Genomic DNA, 20,693 nt, shown 5'->3' with positions numbered 1-20,693 from the left:
AGATAAGCCAGAATTGTGAATACCATAAAAATCAGAATATAGGTCAAAACTTTCTTTCTAAACACAAGAAGTTCAATCCCCATCTCATATACTATCACCAGCAGAAACACTGCGGGAGTCTGGGAACTATGGGTGACTAAAGTCACAAACCACAACTGCCATCACCATCACCACGCTTCAGCCGTTATCAAGCATTAATGTTTCACTGTAATCTCAACTGTTCTTGCTTTTTAAAAGGGAGCATAAAGCAGTTCTGACAACTTCTTATAAACGAATTGAGCCGGTAGCATAAATCCTCTGAATTATTAACCGAGTAATTTAAGTGCTCTGCATAAACTGTCTAATTTATAAGGTTTCAAACATGCGCAATGCAGCACACTGCACTGCCACACCAAGAGTTTTCATCTGCTCCTGTTTTGAGACATGGCACTGTTTTGACACGTCACTTGTACAACCAATCTGACTGACTGGGTTTGTGGCTGCAGCGGATAGTGGCAAAGACCACCCAGATGAAGCACGGAAAATGGCCTCCATAATATACGGCATGCTCACGGGAAAACTAGAAGGTAGGGCCTATCCCTGACCGCTGACCAATGATGCTCAGGTCAAAAAGACGGATTGTGAGAATGGAAACCTTGAATCACCCATAGATGCAAGGTGCCTCGCTTGAATTACGGTGGGAATGATTGACCCTAGCTGTAACCTCACAGCACATGTAATTTCAAACAAATGTTTCAGGGGCTCTTTAAAGAGACACTAAACATAAAACAATTTTCTCGTATTAGTAAATCACAATTTCACAATACCAAAAGGCCGACTTATGCCGCGAGAAGGCACTTTTCACACCAGCTTGTTGTGATGTGGAATGCCATAGATTTTGATGGCGTCTGCTAGGCCCTATGTAATCATTTGTCGCTTCTAAAAATAATTTACGTTGCGTTCTAAGGGACACAATGTCTTAACACGACAAGTTTAAAAAGTTATAATAAACAGCACGAAAAAACGCGGAGGTGAAAAGCAGACGTATTGGACAAGCACTGTCAGTGTGTCCAGTAAAGTAGCCCAGTAAGCTACCTTGCTAAGTTTAAAAAATTTCGTTGACCAATACGGCCAAAATATGCAAGACTTCAAAATATGTAACGTTCATGTGCCGAAGAAATGGTGCAAAATTCTAATGAAACTTGGACCTTCATCTTCTCTTCTAAAGATCAACCTATGATGGCAAAATTAATGACAATAGAGTTCTGAAAGAATAATTTATCTGTCCAAACTGATTTAATACTTCACTTTAGTGTCCCTTAAGAGGCTCTTGTCACAAGCCAACAGCCGATGTGATGAGAACAGCTGCCAACCTTTGAGATCTTGGGCGTTGACTGAGCCAGGGCACGGGGTGCCAGCAACTGCTCAACACAGGAATGGCCTCCTCGCTCTGCAGCCAGGTGCATGGCTGTGGCACCGTCCTTATCTCGCACGTCCCGCTGTACACCTGCCTCGCACAACACGCCCACTACGAGTTCCTGCCGTAGCATGCACGCATAGTGCAGTGCTGTCTGCACAAACAGATACATCCAGGGGACCAATGTAGAAAGAAAAACCTGATTTCATACTGACAACAGCATTGGTGTTACTTTCGATCCAGTCTATGGGAGGTACTGCATGGCGCATCCTTTCATCGTCATAAGCCTGTCTTATGCCCATTGCAGGACAAAGGCCTCTCACAATGATCTTCAACCCATCCTGTTTTGTGTGAGCCGATTCAATTTTGCCTGCAAATTTCTTAATTTCGTCACTCCACTTAATTCTTTGCCGTCCTGGGCCATGTTTGCGTCTCTCGGTATACATTTCAGTGTTGGTAAAAAAAACGCACACTCGCCAAGGTAAAAATGAAAAATGAACAAAGCATTGACGTTTTGTGCCCTGTACGGGTCGCTCGATCCCAATGAAGAAGTCAGCATGGGCACGCGGCTATTTATGGGTCAGGCGGCACAGCGTGGTGTACATCTCTGGCAGATTTCCCTTTGACCTGTAATCTGCCACAGCAATCTGCCAGAGATATTACACCTGCACGCTGCATCACCTCACCAATAAATAACCGCATGTCCATGCTGACTTCCTCACTGTGATCAAGGGACCCCTACGGGGCCCGAAACATCGATACCTTGTTCATTTTTCATTTTTACATTGGGGAGTGTACATTTTTCTTTTACCAGTACGTTCCCTCGCCACACGAATGTTCGTGAAACGCTTGAGTACATTTCAATGTTCTAAATGACCATCAGTTATCTGTACTTCTTACGATGTGACTTGCCCAGGTCTGTTTTTTTCCCTCTTAATATCTACAGTTGAACCTCATTATAATGAATACTGATACAGCGAATTGTCAGTTATAGCAAACTAAATACAAATTTTGGTTGGTCACGAATCATTTCAGTGATTGTCACAAACGAGCACGTCCATAAAGCGTGCGTGCGGTCACTTTCAAACAGCAGCGAGATAGAACAGCAAGAGCCACTCGCCCAATAAGCGCGAACGACGAAAAAACAAGTATCAAAAGACGCCAACGCGCCGCATCGTCCTCGCCCACTAGCAGTCTCAGATCAAATGCCCGGCAAAGCCTGGATTTTTCTAGAGGGAAGGGATGACGCATCGACGAGCGACGCCGCCGCGATTCGAACCAACGAGAAAGCTCTCGCCCTTTTCCTAGCCTTGGATGTACTGCACGCCGAAGAACCCTCCCGAAGCATCTGGGAACCCGGCGGAGAAGGGATAAAAGCGTGCGACGACGACCAGCGAGCAGTCAGTTAGCGAGTGAGTCAGTCGGCCCGGAGATGGTGAAGTTATGCTGAGTGTGGCTCCGTCAGCCAAAGAAGACGTGTTTATGATGGTGCGCGGTCAGTCGATCGTCGATCTGGAAGAATTGGAGGACGACGCCGTGTGAGCCGTGACAAGTTACGTCGACGGAAGGGACAACGACAGACACCGCTGGAGTTGACGTGAGTTTCCTTGAAGAGAAGCATTCAAGTATCATCCAAGAATTGTGGACTGGATACACCGTTGTATATTCAGGACTTTAACTGTCCTTGAATAGTTGTAATGCATGAGATTGCATTGTAGCATGTGATCTGTTTGTTTAGTTCCCGTTGTGTTAACACCATCTGAGTGATATCGTGAAGTTGTTACTGGTACCAGCCGAGTGTGCGTGTCTTTGTGATGTTGTACTGCTTTAACTGAGAATATATTTCGTTTGTGTTATCGACTCTCGGCTCTGACTCGGTCTTTGGACCACAACCGGCGTTCGCTGGCGCACTAAAAGGACCAACTCTAAATTGTCCGCGCTTTCGTGGTGCGTTTTCAGAGGGCCGAGACGCCAGCCCTTGGAATCTGCCCGGCGATTGCCATCGCAATTAACGAGATCAGTGACAGTGATGTTTATTCTTTTTATAGCAAAACCAAAATGAGGATGAAGACGTGAAACCCAAAAATGCAAGAGCCATTGCTGGAACCATGATTGTCGGCTGCCATTGCACGCTTTCACTTGCACATAGAACATGAGACACGCAGGATGATGTTATTGATTTGCACTTTACACAGAACCTCACAGCGACAGTGACGCCAGAAATGCGCCTGGAGGGTCCATATAATTGCTATCGTAATAAAATGGAACTGCTTATGTGATGCGGTTGTGCACAACATACTACATTTCCTACAGCACACTGTCTAAGAGATGGTAATAAACAAATGGCAAAAGTTAGCACACCTGCCCAACGTGGTCACACGATTCAAGGAGCCTGCTGCCATTGTCGCGGAGAAGGCGTGCCACCAACTTGTAGAACAGTGCCAGATTCCCAGAGGCCACAGCTTCATGCACGTGCCTGTCAGGATTGCCAGGTCCAAAATGTGAAAAGTAGACAAGAGATCTCAGAGTAGCCAAAAAAATCACCTGTTCACTGACGGTGCTAAAATTAGGAAAGAAAACATTGTTTGGCCCAAGTATGAAAGTTCTCCATTTGGAATGATTACATTTGATCATTTTCAGCCTATTTTATGTCCGCTACAGGACGAGTGCCTCTCCCAATGATCTCCCCTAACCTGCGCGAGCTGGTTCCATCTTGTGCCTGCGAACTTCCCGATTTTATCACTCTGCCATCCTCAGCTACATTTCCCATCTCTTGGTATCCATCCTATTGTTCAAACTAACCAACGGCTATCTGTCCTTTGTATTACGTGGCCTGCCCAAGTCCACTTTTCCTTTTTAACGACAGCTAGAATGTTGGCTACCCGTTTGTTCCCTAATCCACTCCGCTCTCTTCCCGTCTCTTAATGTTATGCCCATTTGTTTAAAAGCCCTCTACGACAATCTGCTCTTACTTAGCTGAAATTTGCAGCCCAAAATATCCGCTCAACAAAAAACATTCTTCTGGCTCAGTTTATGGAATGTCTCCTGTTATTTTTCATTGAACAGAACACTATGAGGCAGATGTATCCTTTTTTCCAGTATAAGCTATTAACCACCCATTAAAACATAAATTTCAAAGGCCGGCATGCCCTCAGCCCTAAATATGGTGTGCGCTTCCCTTCCAAACAATAATTACGACAATGAGTCACTGCAAGTTATGCATTTCACAAGAGGTGTGATACCATCAATTATTGCGTTGAAGATAAAAATTTGGAGCACGCTTGAGCTTCGTCTTCAAGAGTAGAACGCGATAGCGTAATCGGGTCCCATGCGCATCGCCTTCTTGACTGCTAGCCTGGCTTCAGGTCTCGGTGGATGCCTCAACTGTGCCACAAGGAAACAAATGTCTGTGAGTGTAACATTGGCCATCTCAAACTATCCTAGAATGCCTACTGCAAGAACAGTTGTGAAGTGCCTACTATGCGTTCATAAGGCACCACATGAACTACTCAGCTGCTCACTTTGTTGACGCTTTTGCTTATGTTGTTGATGATTAAATATGTCCGAGTGCTTTGTCATGGGTCGGCCTTTCAACACCCACTCGTTGCGCTATTCACATGTTTTGATGCCTGGTGCGATTCTATGCTTCTGCCACGCGATATTACATGCGTTAAGGAGAGTCCTCCACTACATGACATTCATATACACTCAAACCTCATAATAACAAAGTCACATCTGACATGAAAATAAGTTCGTTATATCCAAAAATTGCTATAAACATATATTTTAAACACTGTATCTATGACAAGACTATTCTTCATTTACTTCGTTATATCTGTGTTCGTTATGTCAAGGTCTGAGTGTAGTGTTTTTTCCGAAGCAGTTTCAAACAATGGCGTGGCTCTGTGATAAACACCTTCTTGACACGCAGCAGGCCTAGGTACAATTCTCACTCAAACCGAAGATTTTTATTATTTATTTTATTTGCATCTTTCTCGATTTTTGCTCACGGACAACACTAATTTATCGCTCACAACCAACGACACCGATGCCCGACACTAGAATTTCTGCGAAACAGCTCTTTAACGGTTAGTATTTGGGTTGATCATAGTTCTCATCACATAATGTTGTAGTGTGATAATAAAGTCACGAAATTATGGCAACCACGGTGCCAGTTGCTGCAAATGTCCTTCATAATGGAGCCACCCAGTGAAGTGGGGAATGTGCACAGTTACATGGCTTGCTTGCATAACAAGCATATCAAGAAGCTTGACTCAATGTCTAAAATCAGACCCCTTGTTTCAAGGGTTCTACTGTTAGGAGGGAGCATTAACTTGAGAAGCTAACTGATTTCCAATTTCAAGTACATTTGAATCACACAAAGGTGCTTCCATTAGCACAGCCACTAAACTGGTATAAATAAGCTGCTGCAATGAAACAAAGAAAATCCAAAGAACTGCAGTTACAGACAGACAGACGGACGGACGGACAGACAGACACAGAACTTTATTTAGGCCCTGAGAAACACTACTCTTTTAGAGCAACGCCGCGGGCGCTCCCATGTGGGGACGGGGAGGCCTAGCCTCACCGCCGCATCCTGGGCTCTCTGGACAGCCCATAGTTGTGGTAAAAACTCTGAACTTCGTAAGGCAGAGTCTGTTAGCAATTATTTAAGGCCCCCTGCTCCCCCACACACATTTCACCCAGTAGTTGAGCACTGATAGATAGCAAAGGACTATGCTTATCAACCACATAATTGGAGTACACATTCGCTGCTAATTAGACAAGCGTGGTATTGTTCACAGGCTAACATGAACAGATTTCACCTAATGACTGCAAGCTGTTGCTTACACAACGTTTTCACAATGAAAAGTGCTGTCATTAAGAAGCAAAGACTTCATGCTGCCACTTGCTTTACAGCGCACTCGCACGACTCCGACACTGGGCATGCAAGAAGACAGTGCATGCGAAGCCGCCAGCCATTTCAACTTGCCCTAATCATAAGCAAGTTAAATGGCAATCATAGCAGTCACAGCCCTAATCAAACCTCAATAAATGGCAACTTCGGCTTTCACCACCTCCTCTGCCCCCTTGCCGGGCGACACCATCAGGGTCCGCACATTAAGCACTTGTGAAGCTGCAAGTTTACATGTTTTCACGTTCCGCGAGCTATTATACAAGGCAAATGTTCTGCGAGTGCTATTGCTCTGGGTAGCGACAGTGCTGCAGTGTACCACAGCTGGGGCATGCGCTTGGTGCTTAAGCTGCCATTACAAGACACTGTGATCGCCTCTGTGGCTGGGCAATGTGGTCGGATTGGCAATGGTGTATGGCGGACGATGGTTAATCATTGACATTATGGTAAGTTGAGTCATCAAGAGGCGACAACTGTTATTCACTTTATAACATTAGCTCAATCCAATGATGTTTTCTGTGTGAACGTAGTTATTGGTCTTTCAGAGGTTTTTTCACTACATAGCACACTCACCCGTCTTCTCCCATGACCAACCACTCAATATTACAGTGGTAACTCAAATATGAATTTGGAGCACCTGTTGCCTTCTTTCTCTCTGCAAGACCGTAAAAATGTCATCCTGGCACACACTCGACGTAAATATGAAATTTTTTATGAAATGTATAGCAGGTTTCACCTATTGGCACATCAAGGCGCAACATCACATCACTGTCAAAGCCTTGATTTCTCCTTACGTGCGGCCTTTGAGTCTCGAGCCATTAGAGTGCCGTTGGCTTGCAGCTTTGCAACAATGCTAGCAGCATAGTTGCAGGCAATCAGGGGCAGCGCCTTGCGCAGACGTGACTGCTGCGGCCATTTGGATTGGGGTGCTTGGCAGGAGGGCTCACAGGGTCCGTGTCCCTGCACACACTGTAGAGGAGACCAAACTTGTCAATGCACACTTCCCCCAATTTGCAGGTCTCTTTTCAATTAGGCTGCAATTTTTCTGTACCAGTTCTCAAAAGTACTCAAAAGGCATTGTAAGAGTTAAAGGGACTTACAAGTGGCCAGAATGTTCATTTTAAAAAGACAGGGCGTGCAAACAAGGAACAAGAAAGAAGTCAGGACACCACAAACGCCGACTAACAACTGAAGAGACGCACAACGGCTGAAAAGAAAGAAGGCACGAAAACTTATCTGCGCATGCCCATGCAACAGCGAACCTATCAATCCGGCACGCGTGACGGTCTACGTGGAATATAACTGTTAACGTCACGCGTGCCGGATTGATAGGTTCGCTGTTGCATGGGCATGCGAGATAAGTTTCGTGCCTTCTTTCTTTTCAGCCGTTGTGCGTCTCTTCAGTTGTTAGTCGGCGTTTGTGGTGTCCTGACTTCTTTTTGTGTCCTTGTTTGCACGCCCTGTCTTTTTAAAATGAATACTTACCAACTAGCTCAGCTCTCGTTATTCTAGGCCAGAATGTGTCGCAAGCGGATTGAAGTGGAAAGCTTAAATTTGAGTGACAGAATCTAGCATTCTTTTCGTGATTTGAATAGGATTTGTATTTCTAACTGTGTTTGAAGTAACAAAACTGGCACATCGTGTTTCCTGGCAACAAGCTTTGATACTGCGTGAATGAGTCATTCGGATTGCTGTATGCAGTCTGCCATTGTTTAGGCGCACCATAATTCGTGCTTAGAATTACAGTCTGTATATATCGTCATTCTGCTGTATTCTGCACTTATTACAATGTAAAAGGAGTTACACTGAGAAGCGCGGCGTTGCCTTCGGGGCAACAAGTGGAACCATGTCGAGCTGCGGCACATGCGTGTGGCGTGTATGCATGTGCAGCGAACCACAGTGCATGGACACGCACCGCTATCACACTCAGCTATTACTGTTTACACGTATGCCTTTATCGGCACTGCAGATTGAACAATTCTGACAAAAAATGTTTCATGGTGTTTCCCATGTCATTGCTCCATGATTAGACATACTGATTGGTAAGCCTTTCGCTGCACTAAAGAAAACTGGTATCATAAAAATTGGTTCTCAGTCCCCTTAACATTGTGCAAGTGCAGCACACCCCATGACCATCCCATGTCAACAAAAGGGCAGCAACGAATGAACTCTGTTGTCTGTTGCAGGCAGTCAGGTTTTCAAGAATTCACATGCAACAAACGGGACATATTTACTTTTTGTTATTGTAACGATCGCTATGTTGTAGTACTGTATAGTGACAATGGAAAGGTGGCCTTGGATGCTACTTTTAGCAACCAGAATTCACATCAAAAGACAAAGCTGTTCAAACTAAGCTAACTACATGTGTTGCAAGCCCTTGGCCCTTATTAAAGGGGTACTGACACGACTAGGGTTGCCACCTTTTACCGAAAAAAAAACCGGCCCTTCGACGAAGGGGGGGGGGGGGGTTAACAGGAGATCAAAATAATGTTGAACAATAGACGCTATGTCAATTCCGGCATGCAGTGACATTTAACGGAACATTGCTTCATTGAGCCAAAAACCAAGCCAAATAAACAAGCAGCACACAGTGGGCAGGAGCCAACTCTCGTACTCGGGTTGAGATCTCCGCTCTTTCCGTAGCGTGCATTGACGTATTTTACGCTTTTTCAAAGGCGGAGAATCCGTGCTCATGATGCGAAGCACGTAACTAACTACTGATACTGATTTTCGCTATGTTCCAACGATCGATCGGTGGCAGGAGAGGGAGGGCAATGTCCCCGTAGAGCGGTTGGTGTTTCCTGTTGTGCTGAATGTGCCAGGATTCGAGGAGGAGCCGCCGGCGAGGGTTCCTTTCATTTGCCAGAATCACCGCGTCGACGGGACGGAGAAACCGCTCGCAGTGTTCTGCTACTGCGCTCCGTTCTCGGTTCAATTGACGGAGGTTATTCTTGTGCTGCCGCATTCTTTCATGGAAGTTCTTGGTTTCCCCAATGTAGGAAGCGGGGCAGTCGGCTCACGCGATCCGGTACACGACGCCCTGAGCTTTTTCCGCAGGTGCGCGATCTTTGGGACGAGGGATGAAGCTGCCGATGGTGGTGGATGGCTTGTGGGCGACGTCGGCCCCTGCCTTTCTCAGTATACGGGCTATTGCTTCTCTGGCCACGGCCGCGCGCTCGCTCCTTCGAGCGCGCGCCTCCAGACCGGCCGTGCTCTGGCACCGGCGATGTAGGGAATCGACACACGGTGTCGTTGCGGCGACGCAGGTGTCACGTTTCGCCCGTCTTTTCTCTTCCCCAGTCTTTTTCCCGACCGCGCAGGTGGAATACCTCAGTCAACACGTGCGGTCAACACGGAGAAAAAAAAAAAAACTCGGGATACGATGAGCGAAAAACCGGCCAATGACGGCCGGTCTTAGGTGCGGACCGGCGACCGGCCCCTCGTAAAAAAACCGGCCCGGCCGGTCCAAAACCGGGCAGGTGGCAACCCTAGACACGACCTGTGACTGGCCGTGAGCAGTGGGCTAGGCTAGCATAGAATTGAGCCACATCACCACAAAATGGTGGCCTTGGATTTGAGGAGACTTTTTATACCTAGACTCAGTGGCAGAAGCTGCAGTCGGCACAACAGATCCCTCTCTTGTGGGCAATGCCGTGTCAGACAAACAAGGTCAGCAAGCAAGCAAGAGATTTGCATTCAACATGGCTGTCAGTCATTCTCTGATGCACATGCTGAAGTATCAAAATACCATGACGAGTGCACACAATTCGTATATAAGCCCTTATATCTGAAAGAGCGGTAATGCTAGCGCAAGCTCACCTTCTGTGTCACTCCTTTGACAGGAAATATTCCTATCAGTATGGAGTCGACACCATACTTTTAGACTCGCTCCCTATGTCCTTTGTTTTTCTTTTTTTCTTTCTTGCAAGTGGTACACTACATGGTAAAAATCTTCCTTGCGGCTTGAAGTTTCATCTTGCACATCTCGCAGATTACATAATCACCTCAGTTTCACTCGCATGTATGGAAGCACTCACGCATTCAATTCGTCGGCACTTCCTTGTGCCATTCAGCTGTGGAATGCACTTCCTGATTCCACTGTGTCCGAAAAAAATCCTGATAAATTTCTTCAACTCATCATCTCACATTCCTCCACATAACCTCGAAAATGTATAACACCTTTTTTTTTCGTTGTGTGTGTTTATTACCTCTCTATGTATGAGTTCGTTATTTCTTTTTGCTCATTCATTGTACTCGTATGTTTTTTTACTGTGCATTACCTGCGCGTGTACGAAATGTATCAGTTGATGTTCTAAATTGTATTAATTATTTATAGCGTTGAACTACTCCTTTTCTGTTTTTGCCTCTACAATTATTGTTAGCCAATATTTCAATGTTTTTAAAAAGGGAGATGAGTGCTTTGAGCCATTTCATCCATATGTATTCATTATGTGTGATCATTCATTTTTTGTGATGCCCCTTACCCAATGCCTCTAACGAGGCCTGTAAGGACTCTTTAAATAATTTTAAAAAATAAGCCTGCTTGATATAAACTTTTTGTTGTTGGTCAGCGCTATTGTATGCCCCTTCTCGTGCCCTCTCCCTGAGTGCCTTTTCCGCTCATGAACAATATTGGTCCGATTATGCCAGCCATTTCGTGTACTATTCATCACTTAGTGATATCTGAAGATGGAGCGAGTGGTGTGCATTATGATAATGAATCAGTCAATATAAAAGCTGTCAATGATTTTAAAAAAAAAACCTTTCGAAGAGCTACAGGGAGGCCGACATGTTCAATAGTTTTTTCTTCATTATCAACAAGTGATTTGCCTAACTCTTCGTTATTCGCTAGAGATTACATAAAATTGCGACGATCGATTTCAAGTTATTTTTTAAGTCTTTATTGATGTTATATTTAAAGACAGGTAACGCAGACCATACGCTGTTGATAACAGAAGCCGTGACGTCGTTCTGTCAACCCTAAGTTCGCGGAAAGGAAGGCATTCCGGTACGTTTCCACCGCGAACCATGGTCAATTCCTCCTCATGGAGGTGACAACAAAAACCAATGGGCTCAGAAACTATATAGCACGTGGTACCTGTCTCGAGGCAAGATAGGCTTGAATCGTGGGGGCTGACAGTTGATCTCTTCAACCGAAACAGGCAAGGATGAGGGCTCGCCATCATGTAGGAATCTCAATATTGCCTCCAATTTGGCCGTTTTTCCGGGTCGCCGTCATCCAGTTCAGCGCCGCTGCTCGAGGTGTGCGTATCGTCTCATTCGATGCCGGCGGAGACAGGGAGACGGCCGAGTCGACCGACGAAGGCCGGCAGTCGGACGGAGGGCTCCAGTCGTCGGCGCTGCCATAGCGATACGGGCACGGCCGGGGCACTGTATCGCGACGCAGGGGTCCTCGACGCCGCACTGTGGGACTCGCGTCGCCGTCATCGTCGTGATCGGGTGACTCGTAGCCTTCGTCGTCGACACACAGCGAGTCGAAGAGGTAGCGCAAGTCCTCGACGGGCTCCCCCGCTCACCATTTTTTATAGGCGATAACAGCTACGCCAGTGACTAAACGCGCATCCTTTCGACGACACGTCCGGCCGGCAGTCACGATGACGCCAACAGCAAGATCCAGACTGTGGTTTCGTCTGATGGTAGCTAAAGGGGCCGAAGCTGAAGCTACCGCGGGAAACTGTGCTTTCGACCCGCAGCTGGCATAGCAACCAACCTGCTGTTGCGTCACACATGCGTATCTTCCCGTATCCGTTGTTTATGCCTATGGAGTCTATGGACCATAGTTGGCGCGACTTGTTGCAACGCAACACTGTCGTGTCATACGCTTTCATTTTCACACAAAAACAAACTTATGTAATCTACATTTAGTACAACACTCTAGTCTGTGCCGTTTCAATCACTCGAATGAAATTAAACAAAAACCTATCTTTTATTCGTTTACGAAAAGAGCAACGCAGCCATCGCGAGCCAAGTCGAAAGCTAAGCAAAATCCACAAGCGTATCAACAAAAACGCGAAAGGCGAAGCCTTCCGTTTCTGTAGCCTGCGTGGTTTCATATTGTAAGTACGGTTGTCGTAGAAGGCGATAAGTGGTAAGGATGCAGCGAGTGGCCAGCGGTTGTAGCTAGCCTAGACGTGTTCATGATGGGCCCAGCGGCTGCTGTGGTGCTGCTTTGGGCGTGCTTTGTGCAGCCGACGCCGGCGCAGCTGATCATCAACGTGCGCAACGCGGGAGGCGACCTGCTCCGCGAGCGGCTGCTAGCCAACACCAGCGACGAGACCATCACACTCGAGTTCCAAAGGGCGGATGGCACGCACGTTACGCAGCTCATCGACTTCCGTGCGGTCAGTGGACGGGACCGCGCCGCTCGCGAAAGGGCGTGCGCACCCTGTTACTGAAAACGCGCGCGGGTTGCGAAAGAGAAGCCGCATGTTGAAGCCCGAGGTAAATGTACGCAGGTTGTTGAACGGCGGTCGCAGACGGGAGATCAAGTCGGACTAAAAGGTGATACAACAAAACGAGCATCGAAAGGGCGCCGTAGCCGACTCCGTGCTCGTTGCTCTCATCATAAGTAGCTCATATACTACTATGCAAATCTCGGTCTCTGCTCAATTGAATTTAGTCGCTCATAATTCCACCTACATGACCATGTCTGCATGTAACTGTTATTTTTTCTGCGCATGTAATGTTTGCTGCTATCACAACGAAGTAGCTAGAACTAAGATTTAAAAAAAAAATCATTTCCCCGTCGCACAAAATGTGACCATCAAGTAAAGTATGTGGTTCGGTTGTGACGCTTCCAATTTTTAGCTGTGCTATATTTACTTCACTGCTAAGTAAAAACTTCATGCAGATGATTATGGACTAGCTGGGACAAATTTAATGATGCATTTATAGTGACAAAATCTTCATCACTCGTCTTGTAGATACGTGGCTGCTGACCTGTAGGTGCAGCATTTCATCGGTGCCCTATTGATTACAATGTATGTGCTGTTCTGAGCAACCTGCGTTTAGTCCAAGATGCCATGTGACTACTGCTGATTGATGCTGGCACCAGGCCTGCATTGTGGTGGATGTGTGCTCTGCTCGGCAAAGCTCGTTCACACACGAAGGGCTCCGACCGTAAAAGTGCTAGAGGAAAGTGATGTGAAACCCAATGCATTCGCGTAATTACTTGGAAAGGTGCTTGCACGAAGGTTGTGCTGCAGTAGCTGCCACATATGCAGTTCAAAGAGAAACTGTGCTTGTTGTGTAGGACATTAAATGTTTCATTGGTTTGTCATGCTATTCACAGAGAGAAGGTACAAAGAAACTACAACAGTGCATAATGTCAACTGATGCACAAGTGACATTACCTTATGAAGGCAACACTAATGAAGCCAAGGACTGAAGTATTACATTAAAACTTGATCAAATGAAAACCGATTTAATGAAGTGCCCATTCTAACGAAGAAAATTCCATTGCCACAGAAGGTACTCCTCAGTGTTCAATCTGTGCAAACCGAGTTTAAAACCCAAGTTCGCTGCAAAACTTGAGAATTAACGAAGCTTTTCCTGAATAAATCACAAAAATGTGATTTAATCTAATTTTCCACAGAGGTTTTCTTCGAGCATGCACTCCAACGCTGTTGAGTTGAAAGGTCTATTGGCCCTAGTCTACGAGCCTAGTTTTCTTTTGTAATGAAGCTGCATGGGACGCGCTATATGAAAACAACCGGCTCAACATTCCACATCTAGCGCACCAGAATTGTGCTAGGGGTGGTGGTGCTTTAGTGTCCCTGTGAAATGCTCCTACAGCAACACAACAATGGTTGCTGACCTTACTTCATGGTTATGCAAGGACGGCACTGATTGTCTCCTTGCAAGTTTCTTGCTTGTTGACCTGCTCACGCAATCACCGCTATCAATCTCCTTGTGTGCGTATGACAGCAGCTGTCACAGCTTGATGTTACTGTCTACTGTGGCGCGATTTTGTATGCGTTCTTAAAACGAATGGAGGCAGTCCCTTCTATCCAGCCGTACGCAATTGGTCAATGTAGGGCCATGACGTCTGTCATGGTTCACATTGACCATTCGCGGTGGCTGGATAGAAGGACTGCCTCTCGCTCGTTTAAGAATGCGTACAAAATTGCGCCAAATCACACCCGAGCATGGGAGGCTCCATGTCTGGGCCGCCCTAGCGGACTTTTTAAATGTGCATGAGTAGGTTAGTGGCAATATAATGCCACGGTAGCTTTTGAGTGTCGCTACGTTGTAAGGAATGAAAATTCCTTTCCGATTTTACGAATTTCTCGGTTAATTAAATAATTCGAGCATGGTCATCACCTCGTTAAATAGATATTCAACTGTATAAATAAACCCCTATACTGGCTTCAATATCTGTTGGCTTCATATGGCTGGGTCTAAAAAGCAAGCCCCTCGGTTCCTTTCCCTTCTTTCAGTCATTTCATAGCGAGGGTCTCAACCCCAGCAGGTTTGATGTCTTTAGGTAGTATGTGAAGGTTCATTGGTCAGTTGCTGCATGTAAGAGTCATGTGCTACATGATACCATCCGACCTAAAGACAGAAATGTTCCACATTTGCTACCATGACTACAAGCAGCGCTGGCCTATGCTCACAGGTTACACATGCAGAAATACCAAAAAGAGCAGGGGAAATGGCCGCCGTGTAGCATCATTGGTAGTGCATCGCATATGACGTAATGTCAAAACTGCGAGTTTAGTCCCAGGCAGGAGTATGTCCTTTGTCCACTTTCATTTCCCTTTTTTTTTGTATTACCACAGTGCACTTCAATTAAAGCTACCAACTACACCCCCTTGACTTCATCGGTTTGTTTGTGGTTGTGTATAACAGGCCCTCCAATCCATTTCTTCTTACAAATGACATAGCATTTTGTAGTGCATATTTCCCTTTCTTATAACTACATGTGCTGTGGTTTATGTATGCTGTAAGGATAACATTATATTTCTGTATTTTTTATTAGGAACGTCGTACGAATGTGACCGCAGTGATCAGAAATAAAAAACCATGGCACGCACACACACACACTGCGGCTACCATGGAAGGCCTTTCCACCATCACTCACTCGCCCGTTTTTTTTATATAGCGTATGTTAATTTTGAAGCACATAACGCCATAGTAGGTAATGTCTCAGTATCGTTATTACTGCTATGAAATGAATTTGTAATTTTATTTCAGGGGACCGGCATGACGAAAGATGCATATAAAACGTTTTTATGGTGCGATAACCAAAATGGATGCTTGAAATCTGCACACTTGAAGAAAGTAAGCAAAATGTTTTTTAACTTGAAAAATTTAAAAAGAATACCTACATCACTATGGCACATAGTAACTTTTATATGTTATAAAATAAGAGAGGTTAGAAAGCAAGCACTGACTCTTGCTTTAGAGTCTAGTATAGCAGTACCAAAAAAAAGCTATTATACGAAGTGTCAAGTCTGAAGGCTGTTAAAGCAAATTGCAAAATGTCTAAAGCTGTGAAAGGAACAATGATGATTATAGATAGCTCTTTAGGTCAACTACTATTGTTGTTTGTTCATGGTTTACAAAAAATGTCGCCTTTAACGCCATGCAGTAGCATCAGTGGAGCAGTTAGATATCTTGCAGGCCTCATATGTTGTTTTATCTGTAAGAAGCCTTTGCTTTTTTTTTTCTGTTTTGTGGGCTTTTATGGCATGATGTGAATTTGTACTAATGACATTTTGCTAAGAGTAAACACGCTGATGTGGGAAAAGATATTGTCGGTGTCGGTTGTGGTGTGTTGCAGCATAGCATAGCTTTCTGCTTACATAGCAGAAAGCACATGAGCTCACTTTCTGAGTGGCATGACTGAGCACAACAGGCTACCTGGCAAAGCGACTAGACAAGTACTTTTATTGAAACGTGGGCTACTGAGGTACTTGTCACAAGTTGGTAGTGGACATCTCCGGAAAACAAGCAGCGTGAATCAAATGAGAAAAAATCGAAGAAAAAATAACACATACCTAGAGCTTATGTAGCAACAAATGTCAATACATCAGACTGTGCATTACGTATACGAGGTAAATTGAGGCTGTGGACAAAACAGCACTCGTACCTCGTCATCTGGGAAACATACTGAAGTGGGGCAATAAAGACTTAATCATGGCTGCAGGCGACACCTGTTGACTGCCTCCCTGGTTCTGGTCATGCCATTTTCAAAGATGCTGTGTGGTGAATCCTCCTCCATGTTGTGAATGGCCACAGGAGTTCTCAGCTTGTGCAGCAGTCATTCATGATGACATGCACTCACACATTTCTCTTCATCTTTTGCCACCATGTTCATGTCAGGCTCATGGAGAAGTATGTGAAACTCTTAATGTGGGGAAGGGCTGTCCAAGATGAAAGCAGGCAGTCTTCACTAAGCTTCATTAAAAAGGTGGTCCATTGAATTGTATCACATTATCCTTGCTTCCTTATTGCTACTTTTGCTTCTTGCAACAGGTTCAGATAGAGTAACGTTTGCTATAATTAGCACATTTTGCTGAATTATTGTACTCTCTCAGAGGTGGTCTGAGCCTATACATTGAGGAGGGGAGAAATTAATTGAACTCTCCTGTCATTATAAATTTAACCAAATACAATAAAAATACAAAAGAGACAGGGTTTGCATCAAACAAAACATATTGGAGAGAAAAATAAAAAGATGAGATGCAGAACTGTCAACATTTCCTTTATTACATGTTCTTCTTTCTGACATCCACTTTAGAAAAGGAGCTGCTGTTGCAGGCATGCATGGTCTTAACTGATATTTAAAGAAAAACTGAAGTATAGTTAGCAGATTGTCAAGGCTAGTCATCTTGCCACATTTTCCATGTGCTGCAGTTGTAACACTTTGCTTGTTGATATGCAAAGATTAGTTTAGCGTTTTTGCTAGGGTGATAAAGAAGTTATAGAGGCTGTTGAAATAAAACTGAAGCAGTAACTGTGTGAGCCACAGATATATCACATGGTCAGAAGTCCCACTTGTTTATTAATGGTGTCTTGTACGCATGCTTCTGCTGGTTTATATTCTCCATTATTTCTCATTCCGACAGCGTTATTTTAAACCTCCTTGTTCTTTTCTTTTTCTACCTTTTGTTTCGCTTTACTCCTCCTGTGCAGGTTAGCAAAGTGGATATTTATCTTTTGGCTAGAGCTCCCCACATCTCATTCATGTCTTTCTCACTTGCTTCTCCTCACTGAATGTGTTGGCCCATCCTCGGCCTTGCCTCTAGTCATCTTGAGAAGCATCTTGTGGTGTTACAGCATAAGGCTACTGCTGCTCCCTCGAATGCAGTGTATAGGATGGGTCTTTAATTTCTCACTGTGGCAGTGAGCAGGCTTTATGCCTTGTTTCCATGCTGATGCAAGCTTTCTTACTACAGGAGGTGCAGGTGTTCCGGGTAGTGGTCTTGGCCGAGGAAGAGCAAGGTCACAGGGAACCTCAGGTGCTGTGCTTCCTCATTCGCTTCAACCGCTTGGGCTTCATTCGGTTGATGCCATGTCCAAGTTGCGGCAGGTGGGTTTCCTTGGTCTTTCAGAGCGTTGGATGATGAGGTTTTAAATCCAAGGGCAGTACAGCCTATAAGAAATGTTGCATTAGGAGTCTCTGAATTAATTTCTATCACTTAACACTCTTTACAAGGACACTCTAAAAGAAAGCAAAATCATCTTGAAGTGGTTCAAACAAGAGAGAAGTTTGTGGGAAGATGGAGGCTTGAAACGATGAACAGTGATAAAGCAAAACCGTTCATAAACCGGTTTCAAAACTTAAATTTGGCATTTGGGAGAAATGAAACTAAGCGCTATGTATACCTACTTCACCTTTATTTATGCCAAAACAACAGCCCCTGTATTTGCGACAGTATTTGAATTTACAGAAAGATTTCCAGATTTGTTAGGTCCTTTGTTCTTTATAGTGAAACTTTGTCATAAATAGATTGGGTACATGCTGTCAAAAATCCATAACATCTTGGCCAGCTGGCATAAGGAACTGACATGACATTGCAAGAGCACTTTTTTTTTTCACCTTTTTACCTTATCAAGCTTCTTTTCACAGCAAGTGGTATATGCTCAATATATCTAGTAGAACTTTTTCAGTAGCTTCAATAGTTTGCGATTTCCCTGGGTATTGAACAGCTAGCATCAAACAGCCCTTTAATAGCATGATATAAAACCCTGTGATTTGATCAACAATGCCTATGAATCAACATCTTCAAAGGACACTCATAGGTGAATTCGTGTTGTCTTAAAAGGAAGTAGGAACTTCACATTAACATCAAGCGCCCAGTTTGGGAAGGGGACGACCTTGAATGTCGGGTCGGTTGCTGTTAAATTTGCCTCAACGAGCAAGCATGTAAAAGAAATGAACTTTAATAAACAGCGGTGGTTTTGTCGTTCGTTCTCTCTTTGTCCTTGTTTTACACACTGTCGTTCCTTGAAACTATGCAACACCAACTAGCCCAAAGTTGTACACTTTTGCAAGCATGTAAGCCTATACATTTTGTGTGTTCAAAAGACCTGTGAAAGTATTGTGCCTCCTACCTTTTGTGACTTGTCATTGTGTGATAGCGTAACCCTTTGGCTGAACGGGAACCTGAGGATGACCGTGGCCGTGAGCTGGTGCAGCTGGACCTGAGTGTGGACTTGTCCCGTGCGGGCCTCATTCTCCGCATGTGGCCACGTTGTGTGCCGACGCCCCCAGGCGACCTTCGCTCGACAAGGGGACATGCAGGCATGGGCTGCTTCACCTGCACGCCAAGGTCCGAGCAATTCTTGCTTCTTTTGGAAGAGCTGACCATTCGGTGCACACCTGACGCGATTATCGAAGTTCGCTTATCAAACTGCTTGTTGCGACATTTTTTGTCTATATGACCACGTGTCACATGCCTCTAATGTGTCAGGCTATGAGCTTGCCATTTCCTTTTGGTCATGTTGTGCATAGACAGTTGAGAATAGAATTGCAGCAGGCAAATCAGTGCTGTGGGAAGCCAGCACCGCACTGTGTTTGTCAAAAGTCATACAAGAGTACGAGTAGTACTGGCACGTGGAAGTTCCGTGACAGAGGTTATGATGCAAGTCGCCTTGCCGATACATTGACACCAAAAATGAGGCTTTTGTTCCTGTTGATCAGTTTGCCTCCACCTTATGAATCCAATAGAACTAGTAGTGCCACTCTCCTAATGCACTTGCCAGCAACTCTGTATTTATTGGTTTGACTGCACGAGATCTACAAAGTAGTATGTTTCTGTGGCAGTACTGCTTCAGATACAAGAAGGAACTTAAATATATTACAAACAGGGGCATAGCCAGAAACTTTTCTTGTATGTGGTGGCGGAGGGGGGGGGGGTTCTACCAACTTTTATGTACTCTCGTGCATGTGTTGTATGTGTGCATGTATATATATACACACACACACACATGCAGAATGGAAAAGTTTCGGAGGGGCATGCAAAGCCACTGCTTACAGCCATTTCTACATTACATACCACTTCAATTGCTTTCATTCTACAAGCCTTGGGTCAACATTGTGTGAGAGAGCTGGAAGCCCTTGGATTCATGCACACCACTTACCATAATGGAAATTTGTGGACATGAGAATATGTGAAGCTTTTGTGAAAATAAGCAGACGTGTAATATTCTCATGTGTGTCTGCTCTACACAGCGTCTGGCCAGGACCCACTTTTGCTGGCAACTGCTGTACGGCCGGCACCAGGAACAACGGAAGCAGCTGCGGGGCTGCGCTGTGGTGCCCTGTCTCACACGACGTCTGGCCCATGTGGCTGTCATTGCAGCTGTGCGTTGCCTGGTTTCCATGTGGCCTCAAGTGGTGCCGTGACGCACGCCGTGCTGCCTTCCGCTGCGGCATTCGCTCGTGCCGCAAGTGCCGAGAATTTCGCTTTCCCGTGACCGACCGCATGCAGTGCCTCTGGGACGATGCCTCTGCTTCCTGATGGTTGGGCGTCGCTTGCCCACCATAGGCGGCCTTAGGGACAAAGCTTTGGCAAGCACAGTCTCCAACATTCCCAGCCTTAGTTGTGGCCGAGATGCAGCTGGTAGAATTCTACAGTCGACTCCCGTTAATTCTATGACTCAATTCTACAGCTACGCTGCTGTAGACCCTCCCTCAGCTCAAAAGGGTATACAGTAGGCATTGAGCATGGCCAAAGCCCAGTCAATGCACAAGCACAGCAGTGTTGCAAGGTTCACTTGTTATTTGCAAGGTTGTCACAATGTCGACATAAAGTCATGACAAGTTTAGTACGAGATACTACATGTATGAAGACATTCCCTGAGGCAAGACGACTGTTTTTTTTAGACGTATGAATAGGCATATCTTTATGT

At 45.2% G+C, this 20,693-nt stretch overlaps 1 long non-coding RNA gene and 1 pseudogene across 1 annotated transcript; one reads left to right on the top strand and one right to left on the bottom strand.

Annotated features, from left to right (window-relative positions):
• Positions 1 to 1,393: 1,393 nt before the first annotated feature.
• Positions 1,394 to 7,117, bottom strand: LOC119376754 (uncharacterized). Its single transcript, XR_007414617.1, has 3 exons — positions 7,106 to 7,117; positions 3,758 to 3,872; positions 1,394 to 1,550 (listed from the first exon to the last, which is right to left on the bottom strand). It is a non-coding gene; the product is annotated as an uncharacterized LOC119376754 (long non-coding RNA).
• Positions 7,118 to 12,338: 5,221 nt separating this feature from the next.
• On the top strand, positions 12,339 to 20,302 carry LOC119376735 (out at first protein-like; annotated as a pseudogene).
• The last annotated feature ends 391 nt before the right edge of the window (positions 20,303 to 20,693 follow it).

This window comes from Rhipicephalus sanguineus, unplaced genomic scaffold (genome assembly GCF_013339695.2).
Source record: "Rhipicephalus sanguineus isolate Rsan-2018 unplaced genomic scaffold, BIME_Rsan_1.4 Seq216, whole genome shotgun sequence".
Lineage (NCBI taxonomy): Eukaryota > Metazoa > Arthropoda > Arachnida > Ixodida > Ixodidae > Rhipicephalus > Rhipicephalus sanguineus.
This window is presented reverse-complemented; position numbering and strand designations above follow the sequence as displayed.